This window comes from Phoxinus phoxinus, assembly GCF_949152265.1.
Source record: "Phoxinus phoxinus genome assembly, chromosome: 22".
NCBI classification, from domain to species: Eukaryota; Metazoa; Chordata; class Actinopteri; order Cypriniformes; family Leuciscidae; genus Phoxinus; species Phoxinus phoxinus.
Genome location: NC_136897.1, coordinates 11,450,116 through 11,465,808, shown reverse-complemented (window position 1 = coordinate 11,465,808; position 15,693 = coordinate 11,450,116). Strand labels below are relative to the sequence as shown.

Here is a 15,693-nt window from a genome sequence, read left to right as displayed (position 1 = left end):
AACGTGAAATGGAGTTAAGACAAATTTTTGATGCATAAATCAAAAGTAGGGCTGTACACTTTATTAATTAAATCATGATTTGCACTACTATCAGAGAATATTAAAACTGCAAAAAGACTTTAAATATGAAGTATGCATGTCTCGATGTAAATGAATGGTGTGGTTTCGTTAGCTGTATACTCAAGCATGTGTGATGCTTGTGGGGTTTTCAGTGTCTGCCGTCAACTATCATTACACTCCACATTAACCTAATCTCTAAAGTTGCTCAGAGTCATTTCATGAGCATTTCACCATTTCAGAAGAAAAAAAAACTCAAGGTCTTCACGACATCCCATCAAAATAAAATGACAGAAATACACTGTTCAAAATGATTATGCAAGTGACATATCAGTAGAATTTCAGTGCAATGAACATTCAGATTTGAGTTTTTCAGGGAAATGTTTGTTTTATTTCTCATATCTTTTTAGATAACTGGGATCAATCTCAGAGGTCAGTTAAACAGTTTGCCAGCTCGTCTTGGGTAAATGGAAAACCTACTTTGAGAGGTTGTTCCACATTTAAGCAAGTCACCGTTCTCATGCAACATGTGGAGGAAGAAAATTATTTCTGAAGATGGAAAGCATGAAATAGTGCAATGTAGGGCTGTCACTTTCGAGAAAAATCTAATTCGAACGGATATCAAATATCAAGCCATGTATTCGAATATATTCAAATATCTACGATCAGATGAAGACTTAAGGAAAGTTTCTGCCAAACAAATAAATTGTATTAAAAGGGCAGCTATAATAAAAAAGCCACTGTTGAGCAGCAAACAGCTATTTGAAGCCGCTGGAGCCTCTGGCAGTTGTGCATAAAGTTGTATTTCTGCCACCCCTAACCAAAGTGTTTTTTGCAGCATGGGATAGTGCGTTGTCCTGCATGAAAATCCTTTTATTTCAGAAGCACCATTCTTCTTTTTATACACTAGCAGAAAACGGTCAGTTATTAACTCCATATACATATATTGCAGAAGTCATTTTGAAACCCTCAGAGAACCTAAAGGGACCTTCCATCTCACCTCCAAATATTCCAGCCCAAATCATCACCCTTGCTGATGTCACAGTATCGTTGGAACGGGGTGGCCATTCACCAATCATAGAAATCCATCTATCCATTTAGACCAGGGATAGGCAACGTCGATCCTAAATTGGCTTGGTTGGATGTTGGAGCTGAACTCTGCAGAACCATCCCTGATCTAGACCATCCATTGTAGTACGGCATTAGTCAGTGATTAAAGCTATTTTAAAATGAGTCTTTGAACAAATATTTGAATATATGATTATTTGAATGAGGTTTAACGAGAAAGACTTTATTTTTTTAATCATTACGTTTTTGTCACCATTTCTAAACCCAAGCTAATGATTAGCAAATATACACAAGCTTACATTATATCTTGAGATTTTCTTTTAGTTGAAAACATTAAACAATGTGTGTAAACAAAAAAAAAACAGATCAAAAGCATTTAAGCTGAAGCTGAAAATAAAGCTAAATATATATATATATATATATAAATAAATATAGCTGCAAGCAGCGATTACGGGCCCAAGCCGGTGGCACCGCCACCCCGGTGCCTTTAGTTGCACTAAAGGCACCGAGGTGGCGGTGCCACCGGCTTGGGCCCTCCATCGCTGCTTGCAGCTATATTTATTTATATATATATATATATATATATAAAAACCCGCCACCCCGGTGCCTTTAGGGTTCCTGTGCACAACGGGCAATAACGTAACTCCGCTTTGACTGTCGAGAAGAAGTCTGCTTTAGAGCTTGCATCAGTGTGGGTTCTGCAAAAGTGCGCATCGAGGGCACATATCAACCACAAAGTATGCGTGAACACCCTTCTGAAACCTAAAATGAAAAATTAGACACCCTACAGTCTCATGGACTTAACGGACACATGAAATCAGCAGCCATTGTAAGTACACAACACCGAAAATTCCTATGAAGTGTGGTATATATATTCATTGAAATTACTGTACTTTAAAACACTTGTTTAAAAGAAAAAAAACACATATACATAGTATAAAACACTAGATGGCACAATATACCTATTTTTAATAGAGTCTTTCTGCCCCCCTCCCCACACACACAGAGACAGGGGGGGCTGTCTGTGTGTGTGCCCTCCCTCCCCTCCCCACACAGACACACACAATGGGGGGGGGGCTGTCTGTGTGTGTGCCCTCCCCTCTCCACACACACACACACTCACTCACACACACAGAATGGCAGGGGGAACTCTGGCAGAGAGAGGCAGAGAGCGACAAAACCACATTCAAACCAAAATATCTGACTTCCTGTTGGTCAGAGCTAATGACTGTAAATTAGAAAGTTGTCCGGCTCGATGTGCACAATATACATACCAAGTTTTGTTACTGTAGGTAAAAATAACCCCCCCACTTTTGTCAAAAGCATCTTGAAAGTAACACACTTCTTGCTGCCAGTTGGTGGCGCTATAACTTTGACTCACATTAGTTACATCCATGTGATCGCCCTCTTACAGCGAGCACGCTACTGAAGTTTCATCAAGATCAATTAATGTATGAAGACGTTATAACACATCGTGTTTCTCTTTTCTCGCCATAAATTTGTTTCCTCGCCACGGCCAAACCGTTCGAGATATCAAAAAGCCATCCGCAATTTAGCATCCTCAATGTCTTTACTTCATGCTGACCGAGTTTGGTGAAGATCAAATTAAATTGATTGGAGGAGTATATAAAATTCCAGGGGCGTTGTCACGAACACACACAGGAAAAGGTAGATCCAAGCGCAGTATTTATTTGGGGAAATCCGTACTCACAACCAGTCCAGGCAAGGGTCAAAATCCAAAATGGCAATCCAAAAACATGAAACACAAACACTAGAAAACAGGATTGAAAGCACAACGGAAGTGTGGGGACAATATACAAGGACTCCGTGACAAACACTGAAACAGACAGGGTATATATACACAAGTGCAAACAAGGTGACGAGAAACAGCTGAAGGAAATTAACAATCAGTGACAGACAGGATTATGGGAAATGTAGTGAAAATGCCTAGACACCGTGAAAACTGAGACCTCTAATGTTAAACCCAGGGAACCACCAGACACTGTGACAGGCGTGCGTTTTCATACAACCCATAATAGCCGACTTCCTGTTGGGCTGGCGTAAAACTTAGAGCACGAAAGTTGTTCGGCCCGATGAGATCTATATGTGTACCGAGTTTCATACTAATTCATGCAATATTCAGTTTGATATATGGACCAAGTTTTCGGACCCCGTTAAAGGGGGCGCTGTCGAGCCCCCCTGCCACGCCCGGGTACCAGCTTCAGCCCAGCCCTGATGGCCGCAGGTTCTGACCTGTGTGCAAAGTTTCAAGTGTTTTCGAGCACGTTAAGGGCCCCAAAAGTGCCCGAGAAGTCCCACACAGCAGAGAAAGGGTTAAAATAAAGCCCCCCTCCTCTCTCACACACACAGACACTGAGAGAGACTGGCAAAATTCCCATCAAATCACATTCAAACCAAAATATCTGACTTCCTGTTGGTCGGAGCTAATGACTGTAAATTTGAAAGTTGTCCGGCTCGGGGAGATAAATATAAATACCGATTTTTGTTACTGTAGGTAAAACTAATACCCCATTTTTGACTAAAGGTGGCGCTACTGAGCCCCTTACCACGCCCGTTTCTGAAACTTTGCACAAGTGCTGTCCTATCTATCATATGTTGCTGCCTCATTAAACCGCTGTGCTATAAATTTAAAACATGTCTCAATTTTATAGTAGGCCTAGGCTATATATAAAATAATGAATCTTTTTGATTTTTGTTATCTTGTTTTTCATGAATGTATTTTACAACAATACAAAGAGCAATGTGTAACGTTTTACCAAATTTAGTGTTACACTTATTGTCTCATATTTGTTCCCCACTAAATGTTTTTTTCATGTTCAGATTTAATACAATTATTGTGCACTTGTGATTTTTTTTTTGGCTAAATTTTACTGCTGAATTATCCACTAATCTAGTTTATAATAGCATTTTTGTCACAGATTATGATCATATTTTTTTTTATTTGTTGTTTTTCTTTATAATGAAGTTGTCTGTATTAAGTAGATTGTGTTTAACACAAAATAGTGACTATCAGTTCAACACACAGAGTTATAGAAATTCTACTTGATTAAAAATAAAAAACTGTGCTGGTATCGGATTGGTATCGGTATCGGTCGATACTCAGAATGTTTGGTATCGGATCGGATCGATTCTGAAAAAATGGTATCGTTGCATCCCTAAAGTGCCCGAGATTTTGCACACAGCAGAGACAGGGTTAAACTAAACTAGCCCCCCTCCTCACACACACACACATACACAGATCCCCCCCTCCCCTCCCCACCCCACACAGACAGACACACACACACAGAATGCCAGAGAGACAGAGAGAGACACAATTCACATTGAAACCACAATATCTGACTTTCTGTTGGTCGGAGCTAATGACTGTAAATTAGAAAGTTGTTTGGCTTGATAAGATCAATACACACGCTGAGTTTTGTAACTGTAGGTAAAACTATAACTAAGTTATAACACACTTTATGCATCCTTTTTTAATCATAAATTCGTTTCCTCGCCACGGCCAAACCGTTCGAGATATCAAAAATCCGTCCGCAATTTAGCATCCTCCATGTCTTGACTTCATGCACACCGAGTTTCGTGGTCATCGGATGAATTCTCTGGGAGAAGTGTTTCAAATGCCAGAACATGCGTTTCCATACAGCCCATAATAGCCGACTTCCTGTTGGACTGGCGTAAAACTTAGAGCACGAAAGTTGTTCGGCCCGATGAGATCTATATGTGTACCGAGTTTCATATTATTACATGCAAGCGTGTTTGAGATATGGACATGTTTTTGAATCCCATTCCAGGGGGCGCTGCCGAGCCCCCCTGCCACGCCCGGGTCCCAGCTTCAGCGCGGCTCTAATGGCCGCGGGTTCTGACATTTGTGTAAAGTTTCAAGAGTTTTTGAGCACGATAAGGCCCCCAAAAGTGCCCAAAAGGTAGTAAAATAATAATAAATATATATATATATATATATATATATATATATATATATAAAAAGCCGCCACCCCGTTGCCTTTCGGGTTCCTGTGCACGACGGGCAATAACGTAACCCCGCTTTGACTGTCGAGGAGAAGTCTGCTTTAGAGCTTGTATCAGTGTGAGTCTTTCTGCTCCCCTACAAACACACACAGAAAAGGGGGGGGGCTGTCTGTGTGTGTGCCCTCCCTCCTGCCCCCCCCCCCCCCCCTCCTCCTCCAGTATCTCACTGGACTAACACACACACACACACACACAGAGAGAGAATGGCAGGGGGAACTCTGTCAGAGAGAGACAAAACCACATTCAAACCAAAATATCTGACTTCCTGTTGGTCGGAGCTAATGACTGTAAATGAGAAAGATGTCCGGATCGATAAGCACAATATACAGACCGAGTTTTGTGACTGTAGGTAAAAATAACCCCCCCACTTTAGTCAAAAGTATCTTGAAAGTAACACACTTCCTGCTGCCAGTTGGTGGCGCTATAACTTTGACTCACAATAGCCACATCCATGTGATCGCCCTCTTACAACAAACACACTGCTGAAGTTTCATCAAGATCAATAAATGTATGAAGACGTTATAACACATTGTGTTTTTCTTTTCTCGCCATAACTTTGTTTCCTCGCCACGGCCAAACCGTTCGAGATATCAAAAATCCGTCCGCAATTTAGCGTCCTCAATGTCTTTACTTCATGCTGACTGAGTTTGGTGGCGATAGGATAATTTTTCTTGGAGGAGTATATCAAATTCCAGGGGCATGCGTTTTCATACAACCCATAATAGCCGACTTCCTGTTGGACTGGCGTAAAACTTAGAGCACGAAAGTTGTTCGGCCCGATGATATCTAAATGTGTACCGAGTTTCATATTATTACATGCAAACGTGTTTGATATATGGACCAAGTTTTTCGGACCACGTTCAAGGGGGCGCTGTTGAGCTCCCCTGCCACGCCCGGGTACCAGCTTCAGTCCGGCTCTAATGGCCGCAGGTTCTGACCTGTGTGCAAAGTTTCAAGAGTTTTCGAGCACGTTAAGGGCCCCAAAAGTGCCCGAGAAGTCCCACACAGCAGAGAAAGGGTTAAAATAAAGCCCCCCTCCTCTCTCACACACACAGACACTGAGAGAGACTGGCAAAATTCCCATCAAATCACATTCAAACCAAAATATCTGACTTCCTGTTGGTCGGAGCTAATGACTGTAAATTAGAAAGTTGTCCGGCTCGGGGAGATAAATATAAATACCGATTTTTGTTACTGTAGGTAAAACTAATACCCCATTTTTGACTAAAGGTGGCGCTACTGAGCCCCTCCACCGCGCCCGTTTCTGAAACTTCACACATGCCTAGTACCTAATAAATCTGATATGCATGTTGAGTTTCATGCAATTTGAAGCATGTTAAGAGCCTCAAATGCACCCAAAAAGAATATTAAAGTTTGATGCGTTGCCATGGCAACAGTATTTAAGATATCAATAATCCTTTCACAGGTCTACATCTGCCGTGTGTTTACATTATACAGATGAAGTTTGAAGCAAATCGGGTAAAAATAAGAGGGTGATTTCAAAGCATTTTGAAAGTGACACACTTCCTGCTGCCAGTTGGTGGCGCTATAACTTTGACTCACAATAGTCACATCCATGTGATCGGCCTCTTACAACAAACACACTGCTGAAGTTTCATCAAGATCAGTTAATGTATGAGGATGTTATAACACACTTCCTGTTTCCAATATTCGCCATAAATTTGTTTCCTCGCCACGGCCAAACCGTTCGAGATATCAAAAATCCCCTCGCAATTTAGCATCCTCCATGTCTTGACTTCATGCACACCGAGTTTCGTGGTCATCCGATGAATTCTCTAGGACAAGTGTTTCAAATGCCAGAACATGCGTTTCCATCCAGCCCATAATAACCGACTTCCTGTTGGACTGGCGTAAAACTTAGAGCACGAAAGTTGTTCGGCCCGATGAGATCTATATGTGTACCGAGTTTCATATTATTACATGCAAGCGTGTTTGAGATATGGACATGTTTTTGAATCCCATTCAAGGGGGCGCTGGCGAGCCCCCCTGCCACGCCCGGGTCCCAGCTTCAGTCGGGCCCTGATGGCCGCAGGTTCTGACATTTGTGCAAAGTTTCAAGAGTTTTTGAGCACGTTAAGGCCCCCAAAAGTGCCCAAAAGGTAGTAAAATAATAATAATAATAATAATAATAAATAATAATCCGAAGAAAAACAATAGGGCCTTCGCCTTTTCAAGGCTTGGGCCCTAATAATAAAGAAGAAGAAGAAGAAGAATAATAAATAAATATATATATATATATATATATATATATATATTAAATAAACATTTGTAATGAAATCGAATTATATTTGCATTGTTTTAAACTTTGAAACACAGAAGTAGCGCAATGCCAGGCCACGCCCACTTCCGGCATCAGACTAGGCTGGCGCTGTGGTGATCACACTGCTATGGAGACACCCCTCGCTGCAGCCTGTAGCACGATGACGTAGTTGGATGGTCCAATACGTAGTGGATGGATGGTGACGCATGCGCAGTAACGATCTCTGGGTTATAATCGTACTATAATTCGCCTGCGCTGGTAAAGGTGACATGTTTGCTCAATATTGTATTGAGATGATGTTCTAATCTAACCTGTGTAGTAGTAGTAGTACAGTTTAATAGTAAGTAATTGTTGATGAATAAGTAATTACATAAATGGGATGCTAAGTTATCCGAGTTTCTCTCTACAAAATAGTTAATTTTACAACATTTCAATCACATGATTTTAAACATACATTTGATAGATTAATAGCATGTCCTCGCTGCAAGTATTATAATTTTTTAATGCGTGTATATAGAACATTTTAAAATAAAGCCTTTTTTAATTTTCATTATCAACCCTAAACCTGTCATAATTAAATGTTGCGGGGATATTGCGGGGTTGTTATTATTAGCCATTTTATTTTATTCAGGTCATATTTGCTGTTGAGTGGAAGCAAAAATGAGTCAATAATCTAATTGTAATAAAGGTACAATACAATAAGGTCTGTAAACATCTTACAATACCAGTACACATCCAAGGGAAAATGCAAAAATAATAACAGCATCAAGAAAATAAATCTTGTCAGATGTCAAAAAAAAAGTGCTTAATGATATTTTGCCTGGTAAGAGTTCCTTCTTTAATGGCTATTCTTTTTTCCAGTGATCTGTACATAAGTCTCTTGCTGTTCAGTGTCTGCAAGACATGTAGGCCTACGGAAGCTTGTTTTCGCCACGGAGTGAGAAATAAAAAAGGTAATTGCGATTTTTATCTCACTATTCTGACTTTTTATCTAAGAATTGCGTGATATAAAGTCGCAATTTTGTGTTATTAAGTCAGAATTGCGTAATATAAAGTCGCAATTGCGTGTTATTAAGTCATAATTATGAGATATAAACTCGTAATTGCGAGAAATATAGCTTGAAATTCAGACTTTTTTTCTCAGAATTGCATGTTTATATCTCGCTATTCTGACTTTATAATACGCAATTGGGAGATAGTCAGAATGGCATGATATAAAGTCGCAATTGCGTGTAAGTCAGAATTGTGAGATGTGAGATATTAAACTAGCCTACTGAGGTAAAAAAAGAATAATATTTTTGAATAATATTTATTTGACTTTATAACTCGCAATTGCGAGTTTATATACACAATTCTGAGAAAATATGTCAGAATTGGGAGATATAAACTCGCAATTATGTGTTATAAATTCCGAATTGCGAGAAAAAAAGTCAGAATTCTGACTTTATAACACCCAATTCTGACTTTATATCTCGCAATTCTGACTTTATAACACGCAATTCTGACTTTATATCTCGCAATTCTGACTTTATAACACGCAATTGAGACTTTATTTCACGCAATTCTGACTTTATATAGAAATAAAGTCAGTATGCTAAATGTAAACTCGCAATTGTGAGATAAAAAAAGTCTCAATTATTTTTTTAAATGTTTTATTCTATGGCGGAAAAGAGCTTGCATATTCAAGTGACCATTTATATATTAACTTTATTCTTCTTGGAAGATCAAAGCACGTGTGATTGTTTCCGTCACCAAAACACACCACCGCGCATGCGCGTAACAGAGTCCACTACGTATTGGACCATCCAGCTACGTCATCGTGCTACAGGCTGCAGCGAGGACCTCTTGCTGCTATGACGTATGGTTCTGGGGTTCTGCAGTTGGTTACTATTGGGGCTCCCGCGCCGCCTCCTTTTCACAACCTGAGGGAACCGTCTCTGGAATATTAACCTGACTCCCAGAAGTCCAATTTAAACAGAGCAGTGTAATTTTTATATGTTAGGTTGACTACTTTATTAAGGCTATAATGAACATACTGCGATGTCAAGATTGCAATGCACACGTGTGTGTGTGTGTGTGTGTGTGTGTGTGTGTGTGTGTGTGTGTGTGTGTGTGTGTGTGTGTGTGTACGAGGCTCGATCGAACAATGGAGACAAAAACATAATCCGTCATTTTGTTCATACAGGACATCATTCAAACTGCGCGCGCGTTTGTGTGTGTGTGTGAGGCGCGGGCGTGATCGAACAGTGGAAACATAAAAACATAGGCTACTCCGTCATTTTGTTTATACAGTTCTGCCCCCCTCCCCAGTCCCACACACACACACATACACAGATATAACGTAACTCCGCTTTGACTGTCGAGAAGAAGTCTGCTTTAGAGCTTGCATCAGTGTGGGTCGAGGGCACATATCAACCACAAAGTATGCGTGAGCACCCTTCTGAAACCTAAAATGAAAAATTAGACACCCTACAGTCTCATGGACTTAACGGAAACATGAAATCAGCAGCCATTGTAAGTACACAACAGACAACACCGAAAATTCCTATGAAGTGTGGTATATATATTCATTGAAATTACTGTACTTTAAAACACTTGTTTAAAAGAAAAAACACATGTATACATAGTATAAAACACTAGATGGCACAATATACCTATTTTTAATAGAGTCTTTCTGCCCCCCTCCCCACACACACAGAGACAGGGGGGGCTGTCTGTGTGTGTGCCCCCCCTCCCCACACAGACACACACGGGGGGGGGGGGGGGGGGTGTCAGACAGACAGACGGACACACACACACGCACACACACGCACACACACGCACACACACGCACACACACGCACACACACACACACACACACACACGCACACACACACACACACACACACACACACACACACACACACACACACACACACACACAGAATGGCAGGGGGGACTCTGTCAGAGAGAGACAAAACCACATTCAAACCAAAATATCTGACTTCCTGTTGGTCGGAGCTAATGACTGTAAATGAGAAAGTTGTCCGGCTCGATAAGCACAATATACAGACCGAGTTTTGTGACTGTAGGTAAAAATAACCCCCCCACTTTAGTCAAAAGTATCTTGAAAGTAACACACTTCCTGCTGCCAGTTGGTGGCGCTATAACTTTGACTCACAATAGTCACATCCATGTGATCGCCCTCTTACAACAAACACACTGCTGAAGTTTCATCAAGATCAATAAATGTATGAAGACGGTATAACACATTGTTTTTCTTTTCTCGCCATAACTTCGTTTCCTCGCCACGGCCAAACCGTTCGAGATATCAAAAATCCGTCCGCAATTTAGCGTCCTCAATGTCTTTACTTCATGTTGACCGAGTTTGGTGGCGATAGGATAATTTTTCTTGGAGGAGTATATAAAATTCCAGGGGGATTCGTTTTTAAACAACCCATAATAGCCGACTTCCTGTTGGACTGGCGTAAAACTTAGAGCACGAAAGTTGTTCGGCCCGATTAAATCTATATGTGTACCGAGTTTCATATTATTACATGCAAACGTGTTTGATATATGGACCAAGTTTTCGGACCACGTTCAAGGGGGCGCTGTTGAGCTCCCCTGCCACGCCCGGGTACCAGCTTCAGGCCGGCCCTGATGGCCTGACCTGTGTGCAAAGTTTCAAGAGTTTTCGAGCACGTTAAGGGCCCCAAAAGTGCCCGAGAAGTCCCACACAGCAGAGAAAGGGTTAAAATAAAGCCCCCCCTCCTCTCACACACACACAGACACTGAGAGAGACTGGCAAAATTCCCATCAAATCACATTCAAACCAAAATATCTGACTTCCTGTTGGTCGGAGCTAATGACTGTAAATTAGAAAGTTGTCCGGCTCGGGGAGATAAATATAGATACCGATTTTTGTTACTGTAGGTAAAACTAATACCCCATTTTTGACTAAAGGTGGCGCTACTGAGCCCCTCCACCGCGCCCGTTTCTGAAACTTCACACATACCTAGTACCTAATAAATCTGATATGCATGTTGAGTTTCATGCAATTTGAAGCATGTTAAGAGCCTCAAATGCACCCAAAAAGAATATAACAGTTTAAAGCGTTGCCATGGCAACAGTATTTAAGATATCAATAATTCTTTCACAGGTCTACATCTGCCGTGTGTTTACATTATACACATAAAGTTTGAAGCAAATCGGGTAAAAATAAGAGGGTGAATTCAAAGCATTTTGAAAGTGACACACTTCCTGCTGCCAGTTGGTGGCGCTATAACTTTGACTCACAATAGTCACATCCATGTGATCGGCCTCTTACAACGAACACACTGCTGAAGTTTCATCAAGATCAATTAATGTATGAGGATGTTATAACACACTTCCTGTTTCCAATATTCGCCATAAATTCGTTTCCTCGCCACGGCCAAACCGTTCGAGATATCAAAAATCCCCTCGCAATTTTTCATCCTCCATGTCTTGACTTCATGCACACCGAGTTTCGTGGTGATTGGTTGAATCGTCTAGGAGGAGTATTTTAAATTCCATTGCATGTGTTTTTTAAACTACGCCAAATAGCCGACTTCCTGCTGGGCTGGGGTAAAAAGTCAGAGCACGAAGGATATATGAACCGATGAGATCTATAAGTGTACCGAGTTTCATATTATTACACGCAAGCGTGTTTGATTTATGGACCAAGTTTTCGGACCGCGTTCCAGGGGGCGCTGTCGAGCCCACCTGCCACGCCCGGGTCCCAGCTTCAGTCCGGCTCTAATGGCCGCGGGTTCTGACATTTGTGCAAAGTTTCAAGAGTTTTTGAGCACGTTAAGGCCCCCAAAAGTGCCCAAAAGGTAGTAATATAATAATAATAAATAATAATAATAATAAATAAATATAGCTGCAAGCAGCGATTACGGGCCCAAGCCGGTGGCACCGCCACCCCGGTGCCTTTAGTTGCACTAAAGGCACCAGGGTGGCGGTGCCACCGGCTTGGGCCCTCCATCGCTGCTTGCAGCTATATTTATTTATATATATATATATATATATATATATATATATATATATATATATATATATATATATATAAACCGCCACCCCGGTGCCTTTAGGGTTCTTGTGCACAACGGGCAATAACGTATCTCCGCTTTAGAGCTTGCATCAGTGTGGGTTCTGCAAAAGTGCGCATCGAGGGCGTGAGCACCGTTCTGAAACCTAAAATGAAAAATTAGACACCCTACAGCAGGGGTCGGCAACAGGCGGCCCGCGGGCCAAAACTGGCCCGCCAGCAATATTTTCTGGCCCGCCGGATTATTTTGGAAATCCGTTTTTTTTTTTTTTTTTTTTTTTTTTTTTTTTTTACTATAACGGTTTACATATAGGCCCCGTGTATCAGTGATGCGTTGATCCAAAATGAGCGAGTGCCTGCGGTCACCCGCGGTTACGAGTCATCCAAAAATATTTTTAATGATATTCGGGTCGCGGTCGGTCGGGTCGTTTGAAATAAAGATGCCAATTAAACCTTTGTAATATAGTACTAGACCCAATGTTCTATGAAATACACAGGTCTACACTTTATTGGCTGAATAACATGGCGCGAGGATGACGCACGAGCTCAGTCTGCAGATAGAGATAAAAAAGTGGGAAATCCTTATTTTTTTCCCTTCTCTTCGCGGAGGACATCTAGTTCAGTCCGGACAATTTATGTTTGATTGAATGAGTATTCGTTCTGCTGGGACATTTGGTTTCTGGGGTTTAAATGTGTGTGGAATTGAGTTAAGGTATGCCATGTTTGTTTGATCTATATCGGAGCGCGGCCGCGCCTCCAGCGCTGAATATCTGTGTGTTGCCCGACGGGGTATAAACCTTATATATCTGTCAATACACGTTGTTGAACCTGGGTATTGTGGACTTTTCGTTAATGTATAATTATTTTAAGTTTATACATGTATGATTGATCGTTTATTTTGTTGATTTAAGGGGTTTCTTAACCAAAAGTAAGCTAGTCACTGTCTGTAATCACCTAGGTATCAGATCCGCCCGTTACCTTATGTTTTGCGTGATGTAGCCTACTTTTCCCTTACTCTTTTAGTGTAAGGTAAATTGTTACATGTTGAGCACGTATACTTTTGAATAAGAGCTGGAAGTGGAAGCGGGTTGGGTACAATATTTTCTTTCTTTTGTTTGTGGTCCGAGTTGCGGGCGGGTTAGTTGAAAACGTCGGTCGGGTACGGGTTGTTTATACATTGACCCGCGCATCACTGCCGTGTAGCCTATCATTCGTTCAATCGTTTTTTTCCCCAAATTAAAATAAAAAATAAAAAAATGAAAAACAACTTGTTTTTGAGATTTGAGATTCTGAAAACGAGATCTAAATTTTTAAAGCAGGTGAACACAGAGTGTATTTTAAGCGGTTGCTGAGTTGAACCTTGTGGGAGCGGGACGGGAAAAAACAGTCCCGCGCAGACCTCCTTAAACCTAGGTGTGTAACGTTAGCCTATGTGTGTCCCGAGTAAATAATAATTTAAAAAAAGGAATAAAGTTAAAAAGTTGGACTGTATTGGTATAGTCCATTGGTAATACAATGCTAAATCAGATAGATGTACAACAACATGTCCAACAATCGATTTAAATAGTAGCCTACATGGGGTTTAATTTATCGTTAATAAGATGTATCCGCGGCATTTTCTCGTGTGGTTCAATGGTCCAGTGGTAGAACTTTCGTCAAGTGTTTAAAAGGTTTTGGGTTCTAATCTGCATTCGTATAGTTGTTTTTTCTTCTTCTTCATCAAAACCGATTATGCTCATCAGTGGTTGTATATCAAGTAGTAGGGACACGTTTGTGTGCATTATATTTTGTGATTTCACCGTAACGAATAGGCCTATTCCTTGTAGCTGGCCCGCCATCTACTGGATAAAAAAAATATTGGCCCGCGGCCAAAGTTACTTGCCGACCCCTGCCCTACAGTTTCATGGACTTAACGGACACATGAAATCAGCAGCCATTGTAAGTACACAAGACCAAAAATTCATATGAAGTGTGGTATATATATATATTAATTTTTTTAAGGGACAAGACAGATCATTTGACTTGCCTGACCTGATTAGAACAGTGAAAAAATTTAAATAAAAAATGGGTTGTGCAAAAAGGCGCATTTTTTGCTAGATTTTTTAAAAAGTTTAAATATATCAAAACAGAAAGATTTTTTTACATTTAAAAGCGTGCAATGAAAAACAGGAATAGGGGAGGGGAATGACCGACAGAGAGAGACAGAGAACTTTTGAAACTAAAAAAATAACATCCTAACTTTGACAGAAAGTAGTCTTTGATAATGTTTAAATATACATAAAAATGCAGCATTGAATTAATTGAAATTAGTGTACTTTAAAACACTTGTTTAAAAGAAAAAACACATTTATACATAGTATAAAACACTAGATGGCACAATATACCTATTTTTAATAGTCTTTCTGCCCCCCTCCCCACACAGACAAACACAGGAGGGGCTGTCTGTGTGTGTGGCTGCGATGTCAAGATTGCAGTGTGTGTGTGTGTGTGTGTGTGTGTGTGTGTGTGTGTGTGTGTGTGTGTGTGTGTGTGTGTGTGTGTGTGTGTGTGTGTGTGTATGAGGATCGATCGAAAAATGGAGACATAAAAACATACTCCGTCATTTTGTTCATACAGGACATCATTCAAACTGCTAAGTGTTTCCTTATATTTGTGTACACCAAAATCACACACACACACACACACACACACACACACACACACACACACACACACACACACACACACACACACACACACACACACACACACACAACAATGTTGACTGTTTTTGTTCTGTTTCAGCAGCGAAAATAGTTAAACAAAGATCACAGCAGAACCATCGCGCATCTCAATGTTTTTTCATTAGTGAATGATTCCGCATTTTGAAAGAATCGCTTGACTCAAAGATTCAATGATCAATCCATAAAGATCTGTGTCATTCATGAATGATTCAGTCGTTCGAACGACTCGTTTGAACGAATGAATCAATGACTCGCTCATTAAGACGGTCGCCTGGCGACACCTATAGGAGGTTTAGTGTTATGTTTAAAAGTAGCCTTTCATTCTTTGCAACGATCGTTAGTTAACTTATATTTCAAACAATCTTAAAACATTATTTAATGCATTGTTATTTTTCAGTGTAAAATATTTAATTTGATCAGCCACAGGGTAGGCTAACAGTCCTATAGTGTCTTATTATTCTAAATAATT

The 15,693-nt window shown here is 40.6% G+C and overlaps 1 protein-coding gene across 3 annotated transcripts in view; it reads right to left on the bottom strand.

Annotated features, from left to right (window-relative positions):
* tmem259 (transmembrane protein 259) overlaps positions 1-15,693 on the bottom strand; it is a 38,525-nt gene that overhangs the window by 3,460 nt on the left and 19,372 nt on the right. The gene's annotated exons all lie outside the window — the stretch shown is intronic.